Consider the following 15,000-nt stretch of genomic DNA (forward strand, 5'->3'; position numbering starts at 1 on the left):
AGGATGACTGAGAGGGGAGCACTTAGTGGGTCGTAAGTGATGACTGAAGAGGGAGCAACTAGTGGTCGAAGTTGATGACTGAGAGGACATCTAGTGGGACGTAAGTGATGACTGAGAGGGAGCATCTAGTGGGTGAAGTGATGACTGAGAGGGAGCATCTAGTGGGTCGTAGTGATGACTGAGAGGGAGCATCTAGTGGGTCGTAGTTGATGACTGAGAGGGAGCATCTAGTGGGTCGTAAGTGATGAGTGAGAGGGAGCATCTAGTGGTCGTAAGTGAGACTGAGAGGGAGCATCTAGTGGTCGTAAGGATGACTGAGAGGGAGCATCTAGTGGGTCGTAAGTGATGACTGAGAGGGAGCATCTAGTGGGTCGTAAGTGATGACTGAGAGGGAGCATCTAGTGGGTCGTAAGTGATGACTGAGAGGGAGCATCTAGTGGGTCGTAAGTGATGACTGAGAGGGAGCATCTAGTGGGTCGTAAGTGATGACTGAGAGGGAGCATCTAGTGGGTCTTAAGTGATGACTGAGAGGGAGCATCTAGTGGGTCGTAAGTGATGACTGAGAGGGAGCATCTAGTGGGTCGTAAGTGATGACTGAGAGGGAGCATCTAGTGGGTCGTAAGTGATGACTGAGAGGGAGCATCTAGTGGGTCGTAAGTGATGACTGAGAGGGAGCATCTAGTGGGTCGTAAGTGATGACTGAGAGGGAGCATCTAGTGGGTCGTAAGTGATGACTGAGAGGGAGCATCTAGTGGGTCGTAAGTGATGACTGAGAGGGAGCATCTAGTGGGTCGTAAGTGATGACTGAGAGGAGCATCTAGTGGGTCGTAAGTGATGATCGAGAGGGAGCATCTAGTGGGTCGTAAGTGATGACTGAGAGGGAGCATCTAGTGGGTCGTAAGTGATGACTGAGAGGGAGCATCTAGTGGGTCGTAAGTGATGACTGAGAGGGAGCATCTAGTGGGTCGTAAGTGATGACTGAGAGGGAGCATCTAGTGGGTCGTAAGTGATGACTGAGAGGGAGCATCTAGTGGGTCGTAAGTGATGACTGAGAGGGAGCATCTAGTGGGTCGTAAGTGATGACTGAGAGGGAGCATCTAGTGGGTCGTAAGTGATGACTGAGAGGGAGCATCTAGTGGGTCGTAAGTGATGACTGAGAGGGAGCATCTAGTGGGTCGTAAGTGATGACTGAGAGGAGCATCTAGTGGGTCGTAAGTGATGACTGAGAGGGATCATCTAGGGGTGTAAGTGATGACTGAGAGGGAGCATCTAGTGGGTCGTAAGTGATGACTGAGAGGGAGCATCTAGTGGGTCGTAAGTGATGACTGAGAGGGAGCATCTAGTGGGTCGTAAGTGATGACTGAGAGGGAGCATCTAGTGGGTCGTAAGTGATGACTGAGAGGGAGCATCTAGTGGGTCGTAAGTGATGACTGAGAGGGAGCATCTAGTGGGTCGTAAGTGATGACTGAGAGGGAGCATCTAGTGGGTCGTAAGTGATGACTGAGAGGGAGCATCTAGTGGGTCGTAAGTGATGACTGAGAGGGAGCATCTAGTGGGTCGTAAGTGATGACTGAGAGGGATCATCTAGTGGGTCGTAAGTGATGACTGAGAGGGAGCATCTAGTGGGTCGTAAGTGATGACTGAGAGGGAGCATCTAGTGGGTCGTAAGTGATGACTGAGAGGGATCATCTAGTGGGTCGTAAGTGATGACTGAGAGGGAGCATCTAGTGGGTCGTAAGTGATGACTGAGAGGGATCATCTAGTGGGTCGTAAGTGATGACTGAGAGGGATCATCTAGTGGGTCGTAAGTGATGACTGAGAGGGAGCATCTAGTGGGTCGTAAGTGATGACTGAGAGGGATCATCTAGTGGGTCGTAAGTGATGACTGAGAGGGAGCATCTAGTGGGTCGTAAGTGATGATGAGAGGGATCATCTAGTGGGTCGTAAGTGATGACTGAGAGGGATCATCTAGTGGGTCGTAAGTGATGACTGAGAGGGAGCATCTAGTGGGTCGTAAGTGATGACTGAGAGGGAGCATCTAGTGGGTCGTAAGTGATGACTGAGAGGGATCATCTAGTGGGTCGTAAGTGATGACTGAGAGGGAGCATCTAGTGGGTCGTAAGTGATGACTGAGAGGGATCATCTAGTGGGTCGTAAGTGATGACTGAGAGGGATCATCTAGTGGGTCGTAAGTGATGACTGAGAGGGAGCATCTAGTGGGTCGTAAGTGATGACTGAGAGGGAGCATCTAGTGGGTCGTAAGTGATGACTGAGAGGGAGCATCTAGTGGGTCGTAAGTGATGACTGAGAGGGAGCATCTAGTGGGTCGTAAGTGATGACTGAGAGGGAGCATCTAGTGGGTCGTAAGTGATGACTGAGAGGGAGCATCTAGTGGGTCGTAAGTGATGACTGAGAGGGAGCATCTAGTGGGTCGTAAGTGATGACTGAGAGGGAGCATCTAGTGGGTCGTAAGTGATGACTGAGAGGGAGCATCTAGTGGGTCGTAAGTGATGACTGAGAGGGAGCATCTAGTGGGTCGTAAGTGATGACTGAGAGGGAGCATCTAGTGGGTCGTAAGTGATGACTGAGAGGGAGCATCTAGTGGGTCGTAAGTGATGACTGAGAGGGAGCATCTAGTGGGTCGTAAGTGATGACTGAGAGGGAGCATCTAGTGGTCGTAAGTGATGACTGAGAGGGATCATCTAGTGGGTCGTAAGTGATGACTGAGAGGGAGCATCTAGTGGGTCGTAAGTGATGACTGAGAGGGATCATCTAGTGGGTCGTAAGTGATGACTGAGAGGGATCATCTAGTGGGTCGTAAGTGATGACTGAGAGGGAGCATCTAGTGGGTCGTAAGTGATGACTGAGAGGGAGCATCTAGTGGGTCGTAAGTGATGACTGAGAGGGAGCATCTAGTGGGTCGTAAGTGATGACTGAGAGGGAGCATCTAGTGGGTCGTAAGTGATGACTGAGAGGGAGCATCTAGTGGGTCGTAAGTGATGACTGAGAGGGAGCATCTAGTGGGTCGTAAGTGATGACTGAGAGGGAGCATCTAGTGGGTCGTAAGTGATGACTGAGAGGGAGCATCTAGTGGGTCGTAAGTGATGACTGAGAGGGAGCATCTAGTGGGTCGTAAGTGATGACTGAGAGGGAGCATCTAGTGGGTCGTAAGTGATGACTGAGAGGGAGCATCTAGTGGGTCGTAAGTGATGACTGAGAGGGAGCATCTAGTGGGTCGTAAGTGATGATCGAGAGGGAGCATCTAGTGGGTCGTAAGTGATGACTGAGAGGGAGCATCTAGTGGGTCGTAAGTGATGACCGAGAGGGAGCATCTAGTGGGTCGTAAGTGATGACCGAGAGGGAGCATCTAGTGGGTCGTAAGTGATGACTGAGAGGGAGCATCTAGTGGGTCATAAGTGATGACTGAGAGGGAGCATCTAGTGGGTCGTAAGTGATGACTGAGAGGGATCATCTAGTGGGTCGTAAGTGATGACTGAGAGGGAGCATCTAGTGGGTCGTAAGTGATGACTGAGAGGGATCATCTAGTGAGTCGTAAGTGATGACTGAGAGGGATCATCTAGTGGGTCGTAAGTGATGATCGAGAGGGATCATCTAGTGGGTCGTAAGTGATGACTGAGAGGGATCATCTAGTGGGTCGTAAGTGATGACTGAGAGGGAGCATCTAGTGGGTCGTAAGTGATGACTGAGAGGAGCATCTAGTGGGTCGTAAGTGATGACTGAGAGGGAGCATCTAGTGGGTCGTAAGTGATGACTGAGAGGGATCATCTAGTGGGTCGTAAGTGATGACTGAGAGGGAGCATCTAGTGGGTCGTAAGTGATGACTGAGAGGGATCATCTAGTGGGTCGTAAGTGATGACTGAGAGGGATCATCTAGTGGGTCGTAAGTGATGACTGAGAGGGAGCATCTAGTGGGTCGTAAGTGATGACTGAGAGGGATCATCTAGTGGGTCGTAAGTGATGACTGAGAGGGAGCATCTAGTGGGTCGTAAGTGATGACTGAGAGGGAGCATCTAGTGGGTCGTAAGTGATGACTGAGAGGGAGCATCTAGTGGGTCGTAAGTGATGACTGAGAGGGAGCATCTAGTGGGTCGTAAGTGATGACTGAGAGGGAGCATCTAGTGGGTCGTAAGTGATGACTGAGAGGGAGCATCTAGTGGGTCGTAAGTGATGATCGAGAGGGAGCATCTAGTGGGTCGTAAGTGATGACTGAGAGGGAGCATCTAGTGGGTCGTAAGTGATGACTGAGAGGGAGCATCTAGTGGGTCGTAAGTGATGACTGAGAGGGAGCATCTAGTGGGTCGTAAGTGATGACTGAGAGGGAGCATCTAGTGGGTCGTAAGTGATGACTGAGAGGGAGCATCTAGTGGGTCGTAAGTGATGACTGAGAGGGAGCATCTAGTGGGTCGTAAGTGATGACTGAGAGGAGCATCTAGTGGGTCGTAAGTGATGACTGAGAGGGAGCATCTAGTGGGTCGTAAGTGATGACTGAGAGGGAGCATCTAGTGGGTCGTAAGTGATGACCGAGAGGGAGCATCTAGTGGGTCGTAAGTGATGACTGAGAGGGGAGCATCTAGTGGGTCGTAAGTGATGACCGAGAGGGAGCATCTAGTGGGTCGTAAGTGATGACCGAGAGGGAGCATCTAGTGGGTCGTAAGTGATGACTGAGAGGGAGCATCTAGTGGGTCGTAAGTGATGACTGAGAGGGAGCATCTAGTGGGTCGTAAGTGATGATCGAGAGGGAGCATCTAGTGGGTCGTAAGTGATGACTGAGAGGGAGCATCTAGTGGGTCGTAAGTGATGACTGAGAGGGAGCATCTAGTGGGTCGTAAGTGATGACCGAGAGGGAGCATCTAGTGGGTCGTAAGTGATGACTGAGAGGGAGCATCTAGTGGGTCGTAAGTGATGACTGAGAGGGAGCATCTAGTGGGTCGTAAGTGATGACCGAGAGGGAGCATCTAGTGGGTCGTAAGTGATGACTGAGAGGGAGCATCTAGTGGGTCGTAAGTGATGACCGAGAGGGAGCATCTAGTGGGTCGTAAGTGATGATCGAGAGGGAGCATCTAGTGGGTCGTAAGTGATGACGGATCCGAGAGGGGAGCATCTAGTGGGTCGTAAGTGATGACTGAGAGGGAGCATCTATGGTCGTAAGTGATGATCGAGAGGGAGCATCTAGTGGGTTGTAAGTGATGACTGAGAGGGAGCATCTAGTGGGTCGTAAGTGATGACTGAGAGGGAGCATCTAGTGGTCTGTAAGTGATGATCGAGAGGAGCTTCTAGTGGGTCGTAATGGATGACTGAGGGGAGCATCTAGTGGGCGTATGTGATGACTGAGAGGGAGCATCTAGTGGGTCGTAAGTGATGACTGAGAGGGAGCATCTAGTGGGTCGTAAGTGATGACTGAGAGGGAGCATCTAGTGGGTCGTAAGTGATGACTGAGAGGGAGCATCTAGTGGGTCGTAAGTGATGACTGAGAGGGAGCATCTAGTGGGTCGTAAGTGATGACTGAGAGGGAGCATCTAGTGGGTCGTAAGTGATGACTGAGAGGGAGCATCTAGTGGTCGTAAGTGATGACTGAGAGGGAGCATCTAGTGGGTCGTAAGTGATGACTGAGAGGGAGCATCTAGTGGGTCGTAAGTGATGACTGAGAGGGAGCATCTAGTGGGTCGTAAGTGATGACTGAGAGGGAGCATCTAGTGGTCGTAAGTGATGACTGAGAGGGAGCATCTAGTGGGTCGTAAGTGATGACTGAGAGGGAGCATCTAGTGGGTCGTAGTGATGACTGAGAGGGGAGCATCTAGTGGGTCGTAAGTGATGACTGAGAGGGAGCATCTAGTGGGTCGTAAGTGATGACTGAGAGGGAGCATCTAGTGGGTCGTAAGTGATGACTGAGAGGGAGCATCTAGTGGGTCGTAAGTGATGACTGAGAGGAGCATCTAGTGGGTCGTAAGTGATGACTGAGAGGGAGCATCTAGTGGGTCGTAAGTGATGACTGAGAGGGAGCATCTAGTGGGTCGTAAGTGATGACTGAGAGGGAGCATCTAGTGGGTCGTAAGTGATGACTGAGAGGGAGCATCTAGTGGGTCGTAAGTGATGACTGAGAGGGAGCATCTAGTGGGTCGTAAGTGATGACTGAGAGGGAGCATCTAGTGGGTCGTAAGTGATGACTGAGAGGGAGCATCTAGTGGGTCGTAAGTGATGACTGAGAGGAGCATCTAGTGGGTCGTAAGTGATGACTGAGAGGGAGCATCTAGTGGGTCGTAAGTGATGACTGAGAGGGAGCATCTAGTGGGTCGTAAGTGATGACTGAGAGGGAGCATCTAGTGGGTCGTAAGTGATGACTGAGAGGGAGCATCTAGTGGGTCGTAGTGATGACTGAGAGGGAGCATCTAGTGGGTCGTAAGTGATGACTGAGAGGGATCATCTAGTGGGTCGTAAGTGATGACTGAGAGGGAGCATCTAGTGGGTCGTAAGTGATGACTGAGAGGGAGCATCTAGTGGGTCGTAAGTGATGACTGAGAGGGATCATCTAGTGGGTCGTAAGTGATGACTGAGAGGGAGCATCTAGTGGGTCGTAAGTGATGACTGAGAGGGAGTCATCTAGTGGGTCGTAAGTGATGACTGAGAGGGAGCATCTAGTGGGTCGTAAGTGATGACTGAGAGGGAGCATCTAGTGGGTCGTAAGTGATGACTGAGAGGGATCATCTAGTGGGTCGTAAGTGATGACTGAGAGGGAGCATCTAGTGGGTCGTAAGTGATGACTGAGAGGGAGCATCTAGTGGGTCGTAAGTGATGACTGAGAGGGAGCATCTAGTGGGTCGTAAGTGATGACTGAGAGGGATCATCTAGGTGGGTCGCAAGTGATGACTGAGAGGGAGCATCTAGTGGGTCGTAGTGATGACTGAGAGGGAGCATCTAGTGGGCGTAAGTGATGACTGAGAGGGAGCATCTAGTGGGTCGTAGTGATGACTGAGAGGAGCATCTAGTGGGTCGTAAGTGATGACTGAGAGGGATCATCTAGTGGGTCGTAAGTGATGACTGAGAGGGAGCATCTAGTGGGTCGTAAGTGATGACTGAGAGGGATCATCTAGTGGGTCGTAAGTGATGACTGAGAGGGATCATCTAGTGGGTCGTAAGTGATGACTGAGAGGGAGCATCTAGTGGGTCGTAAGTGATGACTGAGAGGGATCATCTAGTGGGTCGTAAGTGATGACTGAGAGGGATCATCTAGTGGTCGTAAGTGATGATGAGAGGGAGCATCTAGTGGGTCGTAAGTGATGACTGAGAGGGATCATCTAGTGGGTCGTAAGTGATGACTGAGAGGGATCATCTAGTGGGTCGTAAGTGATGATCGAGAGGGATCATCTAGTGGGTCGTAAGTGATGACTGAGAGGGATCATCTAGTGGGTCGTAAGTGATGACTGAGAGGGAGCATCTAGTGGGTCGTAAGTGATGACTGAGAGGGAGCATCTAGTGGGTCGTAAGTGATGACTGAGAGGGAGCATCTAGTGGGTCGTAAGTGATGACTGAGAGGGAGCATCTAGTGGGTCGTAAGTGATGACCGAGAGGGAGCATCTAGTGGGTCGTAAGTGATGACTGAGAGGGATCATCTAGTGGGTCGTAAGTGATGACTGAGAGGGAGCATCTAGTGGGTCGTAAGTGATGACTGAGAGGGATCATCTAGTGGGTCGTAAGTGATGACTGAGAGGGATCATCTAGTGGGTCGTAAGTGATGACTGAGAGGGAGCATCTAGTGGGTCGTAAGTGATGACTGAGAGGGATCATCTAGTGGGTCGTAAGTGATGACTGAGAGGGAGCATCTAGTGGGTCGTAAGTGATGACTGAGAGGGAGCATCTAGTGGGTCGTAAGTGATGACTGAGAGGGAGCATCTAGTGGGTCGTAAGTGATGACTGAGAGGGAGCATCTAGTGGGTCGTAAGTGATGACTGAGAGGGAGCATCTAGTGGGTCGTAAGTGATGACTGAGAGGGAGCATCTAGTGGGTCGTAAGTGATGATCGAGAGGGAGCATCTAGTGGGTCGTAAGTGATGACTGAGAGGGAGCATCTAGTGGGTCGTAAGTGATGACTGAGAGGGAGCATCTAGTGGGTCGTAAGTGATGACTGAGAGGGAGCATCTAGTGGGTCGTAAGTGATGACTGAGAGGGAGCATCTAGTGGGTCGTAAGTGATGACTGAGAGGGAGCATCTAGTGGGTCGTAAGTGATGACTGAGAGGGATCATCTAGTGGGTCGTAAGTGATGACTGAGAGGGAGCATCTAGTGGGTCGTAAGTGATGACTGAGAGGGATCATCTAGTGGGTCGTAAGTGATGACTGAGAGGGAGCATCTAGTGGGTCGTAAGTGATGACTGAGAGGGAGCATCTAGTGGGTCGTAAGTGATGACTGAGAGGGAGCATCTAGTGGGTCGTAAGTGATGACTGAGAGGGAGCATCTAGTGGGTCGTAAGTGATGACTGAGAGGGAGCATCTAGTGGGTCGTAAGTGATGACTGAGAGGGAGCATCTAGTGGGTCGTAAGTGATGATCGAGAGGGAGCATCTAGTGGGTCGTAAGTGATGACTGAGAGGGAGCATCTAGTGGGTCGTAAGTGATGACTGAGAGGGAGCATCTAGTGGGTCGTAAGTGATGACTGAGAGGGAGCATCTAGTGGGTCGTAAGTGATGACTGAGAGGGAGCATCTAGTGGGTCGTAAGTGATGACTGAGAGGGAGCATCTAGTGGGTCGTAAGTGATGACTGAGAGGGAGCATCTAGTGGGTCGTAAGTGATGATCGAGAGGGAGCATCTAGTGGGTCGTAAGTGATGACTGAGAGGGAGCATCTAGTGGGTCGTAAGTGATGACCGAGAGGGAGCATCTAGTGGGTCGTAAGTGATGACCGAGAGGGAGCATCTAGTGGGTCGTAAGTGATGACTGAGAGGGAGCATCTAGTGGGTCGTAAGTGATGACCGAGAGGGAGCATCTAGTGGGTCGTAAGTGATGACCGAGAGGGAGCATCTAGTGGGTCGTAAGTGATGACTGAGAGGGAGCATCTAGTGGGTCGTAAGTGATGACCGAGAGGGAGCATCTAGTGGGTCGTAAGTGATGATCGAGAGGGAGCATCTAGTGGGTCGTAAGTGATGACTGAGAGGGAGCATCTAGTGGGTCGTAAGTGATGACTGAGAGGGAGCATCTAGTGGGTCGTAAGTGATGACCGAGAGGGAGCATCTAGTGGGTCGTAAGTGATGACTGAGAGGGAGCATCTAGTGGGTCGTAAGTGATGACTGAGAGGGAGCATCTAGTGGGTCGTAAGTGATGACCGAGAGGGAGCATCTAGTGGGTCGTAAGTGATGACTGAGAGGGAGCATCTAGTGGGTCGTAAGTGATGACCGAGAGGGAGCATCTAGTGGGTCGTAAGTGATGATCGAGAGGGAGCATCTAGTGGGTCGTAAGTGATGACCGAGAGGGAGCATCTAGTGGGTCGTAAGTGATGACTGAGAGGGAGCATCTAGTGGGTCGTAAGTGATGATCGAGAGGGAGCATCTAGTGGGTCGTAAGTGATGACTGAGAGGGAGCATCTAGTGGGTCGTAAGTGATGACTGAGAGGGAGCATCTAGTGGGTCATAAGTGATGATCGAGAGGGAGCATCTAGTGGGTCGTAAGTGATGACTGAGAGGGAGCATCTAGTGGGTCGTAAGTGATGATCGAGAGGGAGCATCTAGTGGGTCGTAAGTGATGACTGAGAGGGAGCATCTAGTGGGTCGTAAGTGATGACTGAGAGGGAGCATCTAGTGGGTCGTAAGTGATGACTGAGAGGGAGCATCTAGTGGGTCGTAAGTGATGATCGAGAGGGAGCATCTAGTGGGTCGTAAGTGATGACTGAGAGGGAGCATCTAGTGGGTCGTAAGTGATGACTGAGAGGGAGCATCTAGTGGGTCGTAAGTGATGACTGAGAGGGAGCATCTAGTGGGTCATAAGTGATGACTGAGAGGGAGCATCTAGTGGGTCGTAAGTGATGACTGAGAGGGAGCATCTAGTGGGTCATAAGTGATGACTGAGAGGGAGCATCTAGTGGGTCATAAGTGATGAACGAGAGGGATCATCTAGTGGGTCATAAGTGATGACTGAGAGGGAGCATCTAGTGGGTCGTAAGTGATGACTGAGAGGGAGATATCGTGCACTTTGCCACTAAATAATCTTCCTTGCCTATATTAGAATAGAGTGGATAGAATCGAATAGAAATACTTTAATTATCCCGAGGGGAAATTTGACGCTACAAATCGCTCTCATTAGACATTTAGACAGAGCAAAGTCACGAATAACAATAACAAAACAAATAGCCGCGAGAATAAGAATAGAATAAAATGTACAGTAAAAATATATAAAAAAATATAAAAAAATATATTTTTCTTATATATTATAAAAAATATAATAATCTTTTACATTAAAAAAAATAAAAAATGTATTACTACCTACTATGCTAATATGTCTATGTCTTTACTACTATGCACTTGAGACGTTAGTAAGGAGGGCCGGTTCAGCTTCCGGCCTCTGATCAAACAGTCCCAACGCTGACTGCAGACGTCGGGGAGGAGAGCTGCTCGGCCACTTCCTTCCTTCCTTCCTTCCTTCCTTCCTTCCTTCCTTCCCTCGTTCTCCTGTGGAATAACTCCCACTGTTCCCGGAGCGGCACGGGTCAAGAACGCAGCACTTTCTCACCAGTCTTCCGATGGAGATCATTGGTATACATTTGGTCCTACGAAAGTGAGATGCCTATTGTTCTGTAAAGGTCTTCAACAAGTGAGTACATCTCTCAGAATGTGTACCAGATGATGTTGGGAGTTGTTGTTGTTGTTGTTGTTGTTGACGAAGCTTTTGAGGTTCAAGTTCAACTCATTGCTTTTCGGTGTCGAGCTTTACAGGCTAAAGAAGTGGAATTCTAAACACTTTGTCCTTAGACTCAAGTCATGAGTATGTTTGTTTGCCTTGGTCGTATTGACATATTCAAATGTTCTTGTTGTATCCTTTGCTAGACGACCTACATACTGGTCGGAGCAAGTAGTGTTGTTATCCTGTTGGTCTCCTGCCGGGCGACGTCTGAAATAACCTCGAAGCCGTGTTGTAGTCGAGTCACTACATCTCGAGTCGAGTCCCCGTCACCCTAGTCCTAGTCATCGAGTCCTCCAGGTCGAGTCCGAGTCCTCCAGGTTGAGTCCACTCCACTCTGACAGTCAAAGAGCCGACGTACAAATAAAACAAGCTCCACATTAAACATAAATGACACAGCATGTTTCAAAGGGAGTTTATTTACTTTGTGACACAAATAGCAAAACAAATGCACCAGCCATCGATATATTATGCCCAATGATTAGGGGCATTTAAAAATTATTAACTATTTATCAATTAACAAGTCCAAGAGTCCGAGTCTGCACCTTCCGAGTCCGAATGCAGTCGACGCTCGAGTCCCCAAGTCCGAGGGCATCGAAGACACAATGTTATCAGGGCAGGAATCACACACCCTGTTTTAATGGGCGCCTGCTATGTGAAGCTGTCAGCACTTGTTTAACCATGGTGGTGGCGGCTCTGCACTCAGCCGCACAGAGACCAGGCTCTCCCCTCGTCTTGTGGACACCACTGTGTGGAGAAGGTGTAACTGCACTCAGTTATTTCAACATCAACATCGACTACAACCAAGAGGAGAGACCACGTCACATTATAGCTAACCTACACTGGCTTCCGGTAACATTTAGAATCTATTTCAAGGTCCCTCCTCCTTATATACACAAAGCGCTAAATGGAACAGGACCAAGCTACATTGCAAATTCTCTAGTCAACTATGTGATCACACATAAAGTGAGTTATCGAGAACACACAAATACATTATTTATTAAATCTAGAATAATTAAACTTGAAGACATGGTTAAGTTTCAAACAATGTTAATTATGTTTAGGGCAAGAAATAATACACTGCCAGAAAAACTACAAAATCTTTTTCATTTAGAAAGTGAGTTTAGTAGGAGAAAATACAATTTTAAACATCAGTTTGCACGTACCACACTTAAACAGATGTGTCCTTCAGTTATTGGTGTAAAGTTGTGGAATTCTCTCCATAGCGAGCTTAATTAAGGGATGTAATAGTGTTTATCAATTCAAAAAAATTATAAAAAAAATATATTTAGTCAGTATGAAAATCAAATGTGATCTGAATAGTGAGATCTTTTCTTTTCTTTTTTTCTTTCTTTCTTTTATTCTTTATTCTTTATTATTATTATTATTTAATTTTTTTCTTGTTTAACTGTTTCTTGTTTCTTGTATAATGGTATAAATTATTATTTGTGTAAATTAGGTTGTACGCCGACCATTAAGTAAATACTTCTTTAGTTTAGGAATAAGGGGCAGGTAACTATACGATTTATTCTTCTTCCTGCTCCTTTTGTCCATGGAATGTTATTTATGATTGTGTAATGAAGAAACTATGATTGTATGATTCCATGTGGCAAATAAAAACTCTGAACTGAACTGAACTGAACTGAATATTGCGATCATCTACTGGTCTATTGAAGGTTCCAAGCCACAGCCTAAAGAGAATCGGGGATGCAGCCTTTGCAAACTATGCACCAAAGTTATGGAACACACTACCTATGGACATTAGGGAAGCTAGATCTCTTAATAAAAAAATGAAAATTAAAAAGCAAAAAATTACCTCTTCGCCATAGCCTTTTAATACACGCCGCTGCTGATTGTACTGTAGATTGCACTATTTTACTCTGTCCATTCTATTTGACTCTTTTATTACTTTTATTACAGGTTCTAAATGGTCAGGTATTAAACTGTGTGGGTATCAAGCAGGAAGAAAGCCTGTCAGGCTTTAAAACTATGTAGGGGAGCCAGGCCTAGAACTGCGCCCTGAGTGGGAGGTTTGCCCTGAGAGAGAGGTCGAAGGGTCAAAGAGGGTATCAAACAGGAAGGAAGATTGTCAGGTTTTAAACTGTGGATACAGTAAAGACTATTTTAAACTGTTAAACAGTAATCCAGAACTATTTTATTGCACTGCACTGTTGCATAATTTTACTGTCTATTCTACTATTTTATTGCACTGCACTATTGCACACATTTTACTCTGTCTATTCTATCTTACTCTTTTTATTATTGTCTATTTAAAACTGAATCAAACCATAAACTAGGTGGTCTGTTGGGATGTTAGATCCTAATGTGAAAAACTGTGATTTTATGTGTCTGCACTTTATGTGCTCATTTTATGCCTTATGTCTTTTTTCTGTTGTGAAGCACTTTGAGCTGCAGTTTCTGTATGAAAGGTGCTCTACAAATAAAGTGTATTATTATTATTATTATTATTATTATTATTATTATTATTATTATTATTATTATTATTATTATTATTATTATTATTATTATTATTATTATTATTATTATTATTATTATTATTATTATTATTATTATTATTATTATTATTATTATTATTATTATTATTATTATTATTATTATTAATGAGAAAACCCTACAAAGTAGCATGTTTTCTTGAGGAGAATCTCTTGTTTGGAGTAAAGTTATGCCTCTCTCTACCACTAGAGGGCAGTGTGAAACAATGGTTGGACTGTTTTGGTTCCTCCGGTACAGTAGAGGCCTCGGGGTCAGAGGTCACCAGACCTGCTCCTTCACTCATGTCTGCTGCTTCTCTCTCACTTCTAGCTCTATCCATCCAAGGCATCATGTCTGCCGAGCCAGCGTCCACTAACAAGGCCCTCCTGACCCCCCCCGCTGTCTTCTCCACTAACGCCACTAACGCCACTAACGCTACCTCTTACCCAGCAGCCACCACAGCGACCCCTAACCTTTGGATCCAGCTCCTGAACAAGATTCCCTGTAAGTAACCCCCACGGTCCCCCTCCACCCTCACCCCCACCCGCCCCCACCCCCCCCCACCACCCGCGCTGACCATCTGCCTCTTGCCTCCCTCCATCGCCGAGCGATGGACCTATCTCAAGTCCCGCCCCCCTCTTTTCCCGATCCTCCTATCGCAGCCGCTCTTCCGAGGGTCGAGAAGAGAGAGAGAGAGGCGGGGCTTGAGATAGGTCAACGCCAGGGGATGGAGCCGTGCCCGACCACCTGTCGCCGCCGTGCGTCATCTACTATAATTCCACCGCAGAGAGCACATTTCTCCTCGCATCTCAATTTTCACTCGTTTATCCCCCAGAGACCCCCCAGAGACCCCCCTTAATCCTCCCGGCTGCGCTCCGGCCCCCCCCCCCCCCCCCCCTCACACGGGCGCCACGGCGGGAGTCTTTTTTGAGCTGTGCTTCTTTTCATCTCTCTCTCTCTCTCTCTCTCTCTCTCTCTCTCTCTCTCTCTCTCTCTCCCCCCCCCCCCCCCCCCCCCCCCCCAGTGCCGAGATGGGCCGTCTACGCCATCTTCGCCCTCGGCGGGCTGCTAATCTTCACGTGCGTCATCTGCATCTGCGTCAAGTGCTGCTGCCGAGGGAAGAAGCGGAAAAGAAACAGGATCAGATAAACCTCAAGGGAGTGAGCGGCTCCACGACCACGGCGCTGGTGAGAGAGAGAGAGAGAGAGAGAGAGAGAGAGAGAGAGAGAGAGAGAGAGAGAGAGAGAGAGAGAGAGAGAGAGAGAGGCGTCCCTCTTTATAAACAGCAGCCGAGGCCAAGGAGGGGATTGGTTGACTCGGGTTTGAGTGGATGTGAATGTGATTGGCTGGTGGTGGTGGTGGCGCTATGACCTGTGACCTTTCTGTGATGTGTGGGTCGGTCGGGCAGGTCCAGCCCGGCGCGGGGGACTCGGACTACGGTGCTGCTAAACGAGCCAGAGGGAAACTGCTGTACTCCCTGGAATTCTGCTCGGCTCAGTCTGAGGTGCGATAATAACCCCTAACCTCTGACCCCTAACCTCTAACCTCTACTCTGTCTTTAACTACATCACCTGACCTCTACTGTCTGCGCTGCACTGCACGGGCGCACG

General features: G+C 48.4%; 1 pseudogene across 1 annotated transcript in view; it reads left to right on the forward strand.

The window, feature by feature from the left end:
• Nucleotides 1-10,700: 10,700 nt before the first annotated feature.
• Nucleotides 10,701-15,000, forward strand: part of LOC311245015 (synaptotagmin-2-like) — a 25,842-nt pseudogene continuing 21,542 nt past the window's right edge. Inside the window, exons 1-3 of the transcript XR_014621004.1 lie at nt 10,701-10,810; nt 14,415-14,577; nt 14,799-14,894. The product of XR_014621004.1 is annotated as a synaptotagmin-2-like (transcript). The remainder of the gene's footprint in view (nt 10,811-14,414; nt 14,578-14,798; nt 14,895-15,000) is intronic.

The sequence above is a fragment of the Notolepis coatsorum genome (genome assembly GCF_963971535.1).
Source record: "Notolepis coatsorum genome assembly, chromosome: 18".
Classification (NCBI taxonomy): Eukaryota; Metazoa; Chordata; class Actinopteri; order Aulopiformes; family Paralepididae; genus Notolepis; species Notolepis coatsorum.